Genomic DNA, 12753 nt, shown 5'->3' with positions numbered 1-12753 from the left:
CCAGTAGGGCCCTGAAAACACCTTTGGCTTCAAAAGTCCTCTCTCCCCCTGAGCCAGGTGGCTGATGTTGGAACGGGGTGAGGCAATCAGGAGTAGCAGGGCTCAGTTCACAGTGCAACGATAATCCCTTACTTTTCTTAGCTGTTCCTTATAGATGTACTATTAAGATTTGTTGATATGACAGAACTGTTCACCACCACCACCTCTGGCATTATTCAAATTCTACAGCTCAGCCATGGAAGATGGGAAAGGTTCACACTCTAACTTAACAATATGTGTGAGAAGGGAACTAAATCATGAAACAGGATAAAAAGGATTGAAACGATGCTGAATATTTGCAGCTATAATAGAAGGAGAGAAATGATGTTAAAACAATACCCAAAGAGAATCCATGTTTCACCATAAACACCTCCTAATAGGTGATATGAAGACGTAGGAATGGATGAAACTGACAGTTTAATTTTCTCTTCTACTTAAAATTTTAAAACTTCTTCTTTCAATCCCACATGTGAAGGAATGTATTAATTTGTGGAAGTTTTTGAAAAAATATCTGGCCAGAATCTGTCATGACTGGGGCCTTGCTAGAACCTGGCAATCTCAGTGCAGGCAGGATCAACCCTATCTCTCTGGTGAGAACTGCTCTAAGAACTGCAGGACTGGGCCTTTTCCCTGCAGCTGTTGCCCTGTTCCTCAGGAGTGCTGCCTGGGGAAGCTGAGGACCTGGCTCTATAAGAACAGGCATTTCCAACACTGTTGCAACCAAGGGCTTTGCCTTTGCTGTGGTACCCAAGGCCACTATGCTGCCACCTGTCCCACCAAGGTTCAACCAGCAGAAAATGGCTCCTCCCAGCAATTGTAGGGGGTAGCCTACCGGGAGCTGAGCCTTCACCCCCACACTTTTTGATACCAGTATAAGTTGTGCTACCACAGGGGGCTATCCTTGAAGGGCTGGCTATGATAGACTCTGGGGCTTCATCTAACTTCATGGACATCACGTTTGCGAGAAAGTTTCAGATCCCCTGCTGGCTGAAGCCGGTCCCTGTACCAGAGGAATGATCAGATGGTACGCTCTTTGCATCAGGTCTGGTGATGCAATAAATGGAACTTTTGGGGATGTTTGTGAGCTCTACTCACCAGGAATTGACTTCATTTGACCTGATCAGCACACCCCACTTCCCAGTAATCCTAGGGATTACCTGGTTAACAAAACATGACCCTGCAATTTCCTGGGCCCAGTGGATGTTCTGTTTCCCATTTGCCCATTGTCAGGAAAACTGTTTCCAGGGTTCTGTGGTCAAGGTTGGGGTGGGTGCAGTAGCTGAATCCTCAACAGAAGACCACCTCTAGAAGCTTGAAGTTACTATCCCTGCACTGTACCAGGATCTGGCTGATGTTTTTGAAAAAAAGGGAGCTGGTTGCCCCCAAATTGGCCTTATGATTGTCCCATTGATTTCCACCCCGGCACGGAGATTCCTTTTGGATGGATCTATGCCCTGTCTGCTCCTGAACTGGAGGATGTCCATGAATACTTGAAAAAGAACCTAGCCAGAGGGTTTATTCGCCCATCCACCCCACCTGCAGGGGTGTCTGTCACCTTTGCCAAAAATAAGGATGGAGGATTGTGCCTTTGCATTGATTACTGGCAACTGAACCAGGTAACAATCAAATCCCAATACCCCCTGCCTCTTATCCTAGGATTAATTGAGCAGCTTCAGGGAGCTCACCTCTTTTCCAAGTTAGATCTTCATGGGGAATATAATCTGGTGAGAATCTGGGAGGGTGATGAGAGGAAGATGGCATTTCACACTCGTTATGGCCATTTTGGATATTTTATCATGCCGTTTGGTTTGTGCAATGCCCCAGTGACTTTCCAACACTTCATCAATAACATCTTCCAAGATCTCCTGGAGCATTTTGTGGATGACATTCTGGTGTGTTTTTTTTCAGACACCTTGGAGGAACATATTTCACATGTCTGGACAATTCTCCCCCATCTCCGGAAGCATCGCCTGTATGCCAAGCTGGAAAAGTGCCTATTCCACCAGACATCTATGAATTCCCAAAAGGGGTAAGGGCTCTTTAGTGATTCTTGGGCTTTGCTAACTTCTATTGCTGGTTTATTCAAGGTTTCTCTCACCGTGTTGCCCCACTCACAGCCCTCCTGAAGAAGGGGGGCGAATTTTCACAGAACCTCAGGCTCAGGAAGCATATGAAGGACTCAAGACTGCCTTCACTTCAGTCACCATCCTGGTCCATCCGGATCCTGACTTGCCATTCATTTTGGAAGCTGATCCATCCAGTAGTGCCATTGGAGCAGTATTGTCCCAGTACCAGGGGCCCCATCACATTCTCCACCCTTATGTATACTACTTACTCCAGATGCCTGACCCCAGCCGAGAGTAATTACACTGTCTGGGACTGGGAGTTGCTGGCCATCAAATCTGCCCTAGAGGAATAGTGACACCTCCTGGAATGAGCCAAACACCTGGTGCAGGAGCTCACTGATCACAGGAATCTGGAGCACTTCTAAGCTATGAAGTGTCTGCAATCATGTCAACCTTAGTGGGCACAGTTCTTCGCCATATTTTACCTCCAGATTATTTACCACCCTGGGTCACAGAATGGAAAGACTGGTGCCCTTTCACGCCGAGATGACTGTGAAGGCAACACTTTATGTTCCTGCCCCGTAGCTTCCTACCAGGATCAGTGGCTCAGGCCTCCCTGCAACAAGTTGAACAGTTCTTGGCGACTGACCCTTATGCCCAGTCTCTTGCACCCAACATGGGACCCTTGCCTGCGGACTTTTTTTGAGAGAGAGATGGCTGTCTGTTTTTTGCTACCCACCTCTATATTCCGGAAGGGGACCTCCAGCTTCAAGTACAGCAGCAATGCCATGCTGCTTCTAGTGCAGGTCATTAGGTATTTCCTAAGACTGCACGTTCAGTGGCTCGGGCCTACTGGTGGCCAACATGGCAGTCAGACAACTAGTCCTGTGATGTCTACGCCTGAACTAAGGTACCTTTTCAAAGCCCCCAAGAGTTGCTGCAGCCTCTGCCCACCCACCCTTCACCCATTGTCCATGGTGTCTCTGCCTGCCTGTTCCTGCTTTGCTTCTCCTGCATCCCTAGAACCTGCTGCCTTGATACAATTCCTCCCAGCTTTGACCTCTGGACTGTCTGGCCATGATTTGCATCATCCTTCTACCTGGCTACTGTTTGGACTCAAAACCCCAGCTAGCTGGTCTCTGTCTGGGCTGTGAGGTTGGCTCTACCTTGTTCCTATAGTCTCACCCTGGACTGGGTCTTGGTGCCTCTCCTACCAAACCCTGACAGAAACAATTCACAAATTATGCTACCAAAAAAACACACAAAAAACCACACTGGTAAAAAAAATACACCTTTAACAGAATAATTAGATATTAATTTGACCAAGTGACAGTTCTTTAAAAATCAGAGAAAATGTGTTTGTGTGAAAAGCAAGTGAGCAAAAAATCCAATCACAGCCTTCCCCACAAAACTACTTAAATGTGGGGTGAATCCTCTCCACTTGAGGAGCCTTGTGGTGCAATGGTTAAACTGCTGTACTGCAGCCAACAACTCGGGTTTCAGTCCCAGATAGCCAGCTCAAGGTTGACTCAGCCTTCTGAGTTCAGTAAAATGAATACCGAGCTTACTGGTGGGACAATGTGTAGCCTGCATAATTAACTTGTAAACCACCCAGAGAATGCTTTAAGCATTATGGAGTGGTAAATAATCAGCACACTTTGCTTTGATGAATTATCTTCTTTTTTACAGTTCAATAAGCAACAGCATACAGGCCAGGCAGACAACATAAATAATCCAAGAAAGGAAAGACTGAATAAAGGGAACATTTCAAAATATAACCCCAAATAATCATGCTGACTGAGGCGGGCTGCCTAAGTGTTAGCAGTACCATAAAAAGGCCTGACCCCCTCTAAAAATAAAGGGGAAAAGGCAACAAAGGAAAGGATTCAAAATGGAATTAGGGAGGCAGCCAGCCAAACAGCTTAATCCGAAATGGATAGCACAGGAGCTTGTACACCCACAAGGTTCAGATTTAGATTAGGCATCCCTTCAGTCTTGAGAGACTATGGTAACATGCCCTGAATAGAGGACTTGGAACAGTGTCTAGTGTGGCTGAGAAGGCCAATTTGAGAGTGACAATCCCTTCCACACTGAAGACAAATACAGTCTGTCCCCTTTCCAGCTCCCTGATTTTGCTGGTTTTGGGACTGCCTCTTTGCCTTGGCCTGCTGGACAAGGGTCTCTTCACAATGGGAGAGGCCATGATGCACCACCTGCCTTCAGGCTGAATGCTCAGATGTCAAGGTTTCCCATCTGTTGAGGTCCATTCCTAAGGCCTTCAGATCCCACTTGCAGATATCCTTGTATCACAGCTATGGTCTCCCTCTGGGACACTTTCCCTGCACTAATTCTCCATACAGGAGATCTTTTGGAATCAAACCATCAGTCATTCTCACAACATTCCCAAGCCAATGTAGCATTGCTGTTTCAGTAATGTATACATGCTAAAAATTCCAGCTCATTCTAGGACTACTCTATTTGAAACTTTGTCCTGCCAGGTGATACCAAAAATGTGCAGAGGCAACGCATATGGAAGGTGTTCAGCTTCCTCTCCTGCCATGCACAAAGGGTCCAGGACTCACTGCAATACAGGAGTGTGCTCAGGACACAGGCTCTATAGACCTGGATCTTGGTATATGCCCACAAGGTATATCTGAAGTAAAGTAAGAGCACTCTGCACTGCAGTGAGACCCTTTTACAGATTCAAGATTCAAAAAAATAAGAATAAAAATACAGGCCCTTTTACAGATTCAAAATCCCCACTTCTCCCCTTCTGGATGTTATGACTGCTGACAGCAGCCCTCACAACACTACTGGATGAAAAAAATTCCCAGGTTACTCATCAGACAAATAGTGAAAACAAAATTAAATGAAAGAGTGAAACATGAAAGAACATGGAACTTTCACATACCCCTCTTTCATTAATGTGAATCATTTGTTTTAGAGGCTGTCTTCTAAGAACTGACAAAAGAACAGGAAAGCAAAATGAAGAGCCTCTTTTGTTTTTTGTTCTTTTGCTCCTTTGTTTTTCAAATCTCATGTAAACATAAAAGGAAGTTACATGACACATAATTTCTTAAATGGTCGTGTACATACCATAACAGGATTTTGTTTGCAGATAGCATAAAACAAACTGGCATGTGCAATAAAAACAACATTATGATGAATAAAATTCCTCACAGCTTACAAATATATTATTACAAGAACAGCCACAATAGGTGAAATTGACCCACATAGTATTTTTGAACTACTTTATCAAAAATACTCTGTAATCATGTTGGTGGAAGTGCACTGCACAACAAGGGTTATGTCACCAGCTGCAGTTATGACTCAGCTATTTTGGGGCAATAAACAGCCCCCTAGGGCTCTGCTTTTCCAGATTTCAGGAATCCTTACAGATCCCCTTCATCACATAGCAGCTTTCAGGAGGCACAGAAAAGAGTAGGGAATGATTTAAAACCGGAAAAATTACAGCCGTTGGCCCCAGTACTGCTGTTGGGATTGGCAATCATGATTTTCCAGCTTTACATAAGTCCCTGTCCTATTTTTCATTTTCCAAATACTACAATACAGAATGAAGTGGACTCCAGGGTTCCCCAAACCCTGACAGAGATTCCAGAAAGCTTTTTATTGTCTCAAAACAGCTGCAGCACAGCCATAGCTGATGATATCATCTTCTTTAATTGGTGTAAGTCATGCAACAGGATTCCAGTCATAGTTTCATGTCTTCTCTTATATATTTAGTCTCTCATTGCAGATTGTAGCTGTGATGATTTGTTTGTTTATTAACTTTTTATACCACCCATCTAGTGGCATTCCATTACCTTGAGCAATTTTCAAAATAAACACACAATACCAAACCAACCAAACAACCCACAATAATGTAAAATGTAATATTGTGAATTTCGTTGTATGGTATACTGTGTATATACTTACAATGACAATAAATTATATTATTATTATTATTATTATTATTATTAAAAGCCAGCCCACAAAGAATCCGATGGCAATAACAAACACCAAAGCATAATCAACATACGAATGCAAGTGACAACAGTTATAAAAGGAGGATCTCCTGATATGCATCTTTGAAAAGCAACATTTTTGTATGCTTTTTAAATATTGGGAGGAAAGTGGCCTTGCTTTTATGGAGAATCACCGTTCTTAAAGGTTTTTTTAAAAAATCCAATTCTCCCTTGCGAGTTCAGCCAGGAATAATGAGATGCCAAATATGGATTAAACTAGGGCCACAACTTCATTAACTTATTAAATTTGAACTTCCCCTTTCAATAGGGGACCTGCCATAGTACAAACAGGTCCATCCCTGGCATCAATCGAGCCCAATTGGTCCACTTTCACCCCACTGAGTTCCTACTCTGAAAGCATACTATCCAGCACATTCTCATTCCTCCATGCAGGAGTTCCCTGGGTTCCCCCTGCTTCCCCTCTGTGTGTCTCATCTGGAACTCACCTGAACCTATCCTGTTTCGCACCACCCACTATGGCATAGAGGCTACAGTGTAGTCCCCGTGCCTCTGACCAAACTGAAATGTCTGCCTTATGCCCCCCTTTCAAATTCTGCAAGAAAATATTTAAAGCTAAATTTGCTAAATGCACCCCATCTTCTCTGTATAATTCCAGACAGCTAACCTTAATTTCAGGATGTGCTATCACTGATCCCCATCTGGGGATCCCCATGCATTAAATTCCCAGCATACCAGGCAGGGTTGAACCATCTGTCCCGCAAAAGTGCGGGAACAGCTAGGTTGCGAGGCCCTCTGCACTAGGTGGCCAGTGTCAAATCTTTTCCCCAAAATCAGGCAGGTCGGCATCATAAACAGGAGCAAAAGCTCATCATGCAGCATGTCTCAGCACATGCTGGGGTGCAACACCACACCCATACAAGACCCTTCATCTTAAAGGAGCCACACATGCCCTGGAAAGTCAACATATGCCCTGTAAATCAGGTCCGTGTAGTGTATCAGAGAGAGTGCCATTTCTGGCTGTGCCCTAACAATGGTTCCTAAATAAATAAAGTAACCTGGTAGCCAATTGGCCCAGCATTTGTCTGGCTTCTTCCTATCGGTCCCATCCTCTTTCTTGCCTTTTTTCTCCTCTAATTTTCTATCCAACCACTTGAATACATCCACATAATTTCCTTTCCATTTTTTTAAGACCATGGCTGGAAGCATATGATTCCCAAGTGGCAGACACTGGTCACCTTCTCGTAATGCATAACACAGCACAGAGTTGCATCCTGTGTATGGGATGACCTTAGCAACTGCTTCCTCCACACCTTGACCCTCTACCACTTGTGTAGCGATGTCAGGGGCAGGTGCCCCACTTGTACCTACACCCTCTGGTGTACCTGTCTCTTTCTGTGTTACCAGCAAAGGTGAGGGCATGGAGACCAGTACTGCAAGGCTTCCGCTATCCTGCAGCTAGGCGCCTGTCATTTGTGAAGTGGCCGGTGCTAAGGTTGCCTCACCCAGCTGTATGACCCCTGCCATCACCACAACTCCATCTCCTGGGTTTGCCTCTCTCTTGCTGCCCGTCTGCATGTCTGTCGACACCCTCTGACTCCCTCCTGATAGCTGGGCTAGTGCTGGGGATCCAGTAAACCTCCTCTTTGGGGTCACCATCGCTGATGGTGCACCTGAAGGGCCAGGATGCTCACTTTTAGGACAGCAATCCTAGACAACATAATGTCCCACTATCCTCAGCCAACCTTTGCACTTTTGATTCCCTATGAGAACTCCAGACCCTGGATGCACCAGCTGCTTCCCTTGCTTTGGCCCTTTGCCCCTCTAAATTACTCAGCTTCTCCCATATGACTGAATAATCTGGCCACTCTTCCATGTCTGATGACAAAATAATTGAGAGGGATCTTGCTTGTACTTTGTACTTTGCTGGCTGCTTCTCCTTACTGCCCCCCTTTCCTTTTTTTGGGAGGTATCTCTCAATGCCAGCCCCTTGGGGGTTCACCTATCATGCTTCCCTGTCTTAAACCTCCCTCTTCTTCACACCATCTCTCCCCTCTCCTTCTCCCTCTCTCTTTTTCCTCTCTCTTCAGATAGATAGATAGATTCCCACCTCTCTCTTTACTTTTTCTTTCTTTTTTAATCATTATGTTCCCCCTCTCCTGGCCTGTGCAACCCTCTGTTAGGTCTTCCCTGGCCCAATCTCCTATGGACTGCCCCACTCTCCCACTTGGTACTCAAAAGACCAGGCCCAGATGCAGCCTCCAGCTGCTTCGCTGCCGGGCCTCAATTCCCCACAATGACCTGTGTCCTCTTATGATTAATCGTATTCTTGTTTGTTTCTTTAATTTTCTTTCCCTTTTTTTCAACCAAAAACACCAGCACCTCAATCTGGTTAGCTCCCTACACTCATGATGTCCCCCATACTGTAGGGGCTGTGCTGCTCGCTGCACAGCCCTACGTCCAACGATGTTCCCTTCTAGCTCTGCTCAGGCCTTGTGGCAAAAACGAAACTGCTGAGGCTCTGATGCAGCACTCTCCTGCACTCGGAGAAGGGAAGGTGGTGATGCAGGAACAGGCGGCCTCCTTAAAGACTCACCTGAAGCCCTGCCTACTCGCCCCTCTCGTGAGGAGCCCTGCTTCCTATCCCACCCCGACTGGCAGGCAAAGAAACCCTCGCCAGGCAGCCCCGCACCTTTGCAGAGGGCCCTTGTCAGCCAGAATACATATACGTATCTATTTGTCTAACTGAATGGCCGGGAGGGCCAATAAAACAGAGTTGGGTTGGCAAATATGTGTAATTCCCATAACTACAGTACATGCTAATACCATCTAGTGTACACCTTCCAGATTTTGCTGGACAGTAATTCCCAATATTTTTCCTTATGGCTGTGCTGAGTTTTGAAGCAGATAAACATCTGGGAGGACACATGTATTCTTTCCTTCCTATCACACACCTGACCCTACAATTCTTTAAGTAGAATAGCATTAAGAGAATGAAAAATTTCCTGGGACTGAAAATGACTCTAAAACAAATAGGAATGTATTCAAGTGCAAGTAGCTCCAGAGCTAATGAAGTGGTTGGGCCAAAGCTGAAAGGACGCTCAGCTGTGGACGTGCCTGGAAGTGAAAGGAAAATCCGATGCTGCAAAGAAAAATACTGCATAGTAACCTGTAATGTAAGATCTATGAACTTTGGTAAGCTGGATGTGGTCAAACAGGAGATGGCAAGAATAAACATTGACATCTTGGGCATTGTGACAAACCCAGACCTACTGGAGGATGCCACAGTTTCAATAAGCTGCCACCAACCATTCCCTGTAAGGAGTCACACAGACCAGGAATGGATTTTTAACAAATAAAGGAATAAGGTTTATTTAAATCACACACAGGGAAAATAAAATGATCAAGTGAATAAGATACAGTAACGTGGCTTAGTCTCAATCATACATACACCAGTTTGGTTCACACAGAACACCTTTGAATAAAGCACAGACCCTGAACCTATCAGTTCTGGCTACCCATAAAGACACCTGAACCTATCAGGTTGGTACTGACTGACACACAGTAGTACCCTGTCTGACACACAGACTCCCACACCAGCTTCTTCTCTCAGCTCTCCTCCAGCTTCCCTTCAGCTCTTCTCACAAACTCCACATATATATACAGTACAGCCCCTCCTCCTGATGTCCCGCCTTCCACTCCCCATAGGATGGAACTTTCCCTCCAACCCATGACAGACAGGTAACATCAGTGCTGTATGTAACACCTCCCCTCTTTATAAGTTGTTTTGTAGGGGGAAAGCTAACGTGCTTTTCTCCAAAAAACAACCTGGATCCAAAACATACAAAAACATTTATACATTAACATACAATACCTTACTTACTTATACTTACACTAGGATAACCATATCAATTAGGCATCTAAACATTTACCATTTACAATACATCAAGTTACCTTTATTCATACAAACCAAACATGTTTAATAAACAAGTACATTTAACCTTTGGTCACCAAAATATATACATAGTCCATGTTTCTTTCGCCGTCTTCATTCTTTGGGTCTTCTTGACAAGGCGTCAGCAACACAGTTCACTGACCCTCTGACCACCTTCACTTCAAAGTCATAGTCTTGTAGGTTTAAAGCCCACCTCATAAGTTTACTATTGTGGGATTTCATTGTCTTTAACCATTGCAGTGGTGAATGGTCAGTGCACAGAATAAAATGTCTTCCCCAGATGTAAGGCTTGGCCTTCTGGATCGCGTAGACTATGGCCAGGCACTCCTTTTCCACGGTTGCCAAATGTCTCTCACCTTTCTGGAGTTTCCTATTCAGGTAGGACACTGGATGCTGGTCACCATTCTCATCCTCCTGGCAAAGAACTGCTCCTACCCCGCTGTTAGACGCATCGGTGTAGATGATGAACTCCCGGTCGAAGTCTGGAGCACGCAGCACTGGATAGTTGATGAGGGCCTCCTTCAACCTCTGGAACGCCTCCTCACAGTCGCTGGTCCACGGGATGCGGTCATCAGTCTTCTTCCTCGTCAGATCGGTCAGCGGAGCCGCTATCTCGCTAAACCTCGGGATGAACTTTCTGTAGTAGCCCACCAACCCAAGAAATGATTTGACTTTTTTCTTGGTGTTGGGTCTAGGCCAATCACGAACTGCTTCTATTTTGGCCTTTAGGGGTTTGATCACTCCTCCCCCTACCATGTGACCCAAGTATTTTATTTCTGGGCTACCCAGCTGCAGTTTGTTCTCTTTGCAGAGCCTAGGCCAAAGCACTTCCTCCCCTGGATTAAAGCGCCTCTCCCTGCCTTCCTGGTCATCCCAAGCTTTCTTTCTGACCTTTTGAGCTTGCAGGGTCTCTGCTGCTAGCTCTAGGTTTCTCTTTAGGTCATTCTTTAAAGAGTCTATATATGTTACAACGTCTTGTGGGTCATCCTGGGTGATCTGCTCCCAATTTTGTTTGATTAAATCGAGTGGCCCTTTCACCCTTCTCCCAAACAAAAGTTCAAACGGACTGAACCCGGTACTGGCTTGTGGCACTGATCGATAAGCAAACAAAAGGGATTGCAGCTTCTGGTCCCAATTGTTTGGATTCTCTGCCAAGTAAGCCCTAAATATGCGCATCAGAGTCCCATTGAACTTTTCCGTTAACCCATTACTTTCAGGGTGATAGGCAGTGGTTTCCTTGTGTTTAATTCCACAGATTTGCCATAACCGTTTCATGAGCTTCGATGTAAACGATGTGCCCAAATCTGTGATTATTTCTGAGGCAAATCCCATCCTGGACATATACCCCACCAAGGCATCTGCCACTGTGTTGGTTTCAATGTTAGTCAAGGGTATGGCTTCAGGGTACCTCGTGGCATGGTCCACAATGGTGAGAATGAACCAGTTCCCCCTCTTTGTGGCCTTGGGCAAAGGTCCCACAATATCCACCCCTATACATTTGAACGGAATGTCAATTACAGGCAAAGGGCACAACTTCGCTTTGGTCCTGTCACGGTTATTCCCCTGCCTCTGACACACATCACATTGTTTACAGAACTCCTTGATCTGTTTCCCTATTTCAGGCCAGTAAAAATTTTGTGTGATTCTCTGCTGGGTTTTGTTCACCCCTAAGTGCGCAGCAAACATGTCAGAGTGCCCCCTTTGTAAGATCATGGGGCGATACTTTTCAGGTACCACTAGCTGACTTCTGATCCCATCTCCCCCTTTTGAGGCATTCATCAGGGTCTCTCTATATAAAATTCCCTTTTCCTCACGAAATCTCGCTGGGGTTTCAGGTGTTAGCTGGGTGTCTGTCACCTGTTCAAAACACTTTTGGAGAGTGGCGTCTGCCTTTTGCTCTTGGCCAAATCTGCTGTCTGTGGTTAAGGTTTCCACCACAGCTCAATACAGTCAGCAAAAACAAAACCTGGAGCTGATTGTGGCTCTGATCATCAGCTTCTCATAGCAAAACTCAAGCTTAAACTGAAGAAAGTAGGAAATACCACTGGGCTCGTAAGGTATAATCTAAACCACATCCCTTATGAATACACAGTGGAAGTGAAGAACAGATTTAAGGAACTGGATTTGGTGGACAGAGTGCCTGAAAAACTTTGGATAGAGGCTTGTAACATTGTACAGGAAGTAGGAACAAAAACCATCCCACAGAAAAGGAAATGCAAGAAAGCAAAGTGGCTGTAAAACGAGGCCTTATAAATAGCAGAGAAGAGAAGGAAAACAAAATGCAAGGGAGACAGGGAAAGTTACAGAAAATTGAATGCAGACTTCCAAAGAATAGCAAGGAGAGACAAGAGGGCCTTCTTAAATGAACAATGCAAAGAAATAGAGAAAAATAATAGAAAAGGAAAAACCAGAGATCTGTTCAGGAAAATTGGAGATATTAAAGGAACATTTTGTGCAAAGATGAACATGATAAAGGACAAAAATGGGAGAGACCTCACAGAAGCAGAAGACATCAAGAAGAGGTGGCAAGAATACACACAGGAACTATACCGGAAAGACCTGGATATCCCTGACAAACCAGATAGTATGGTTGCTGACCTTGAGCCAGACATCCTGGAGAGTGAAGACAAGTGGGCCTTAGAAAGCTTGTCTAACAACAAGGTCAGTGGAGGTGATGGCATTCCAGTGGAACTATTTAAAATCTTGAAAA

This window comes from Pogona vitticeps, chromosome 3 (assembly GCF_051106095.1).
Source record: "Pogona vitticeps strain Pit_001003342236 chromosome 3, PviZW2.1, whole genome shotgun sequence".
Classification (NCBI taxonomy): domain Eukaryota; kingdom Metazoa; phylum Chordata; class Lepidosauria; order Squamata; family Agamidae; genus Pogona; species Pogona vitticeps.
The sequence above is the reverse complement of the archived record's forward strand: the minus strand, read 5'-3'. Positions refer to the sequence as shown.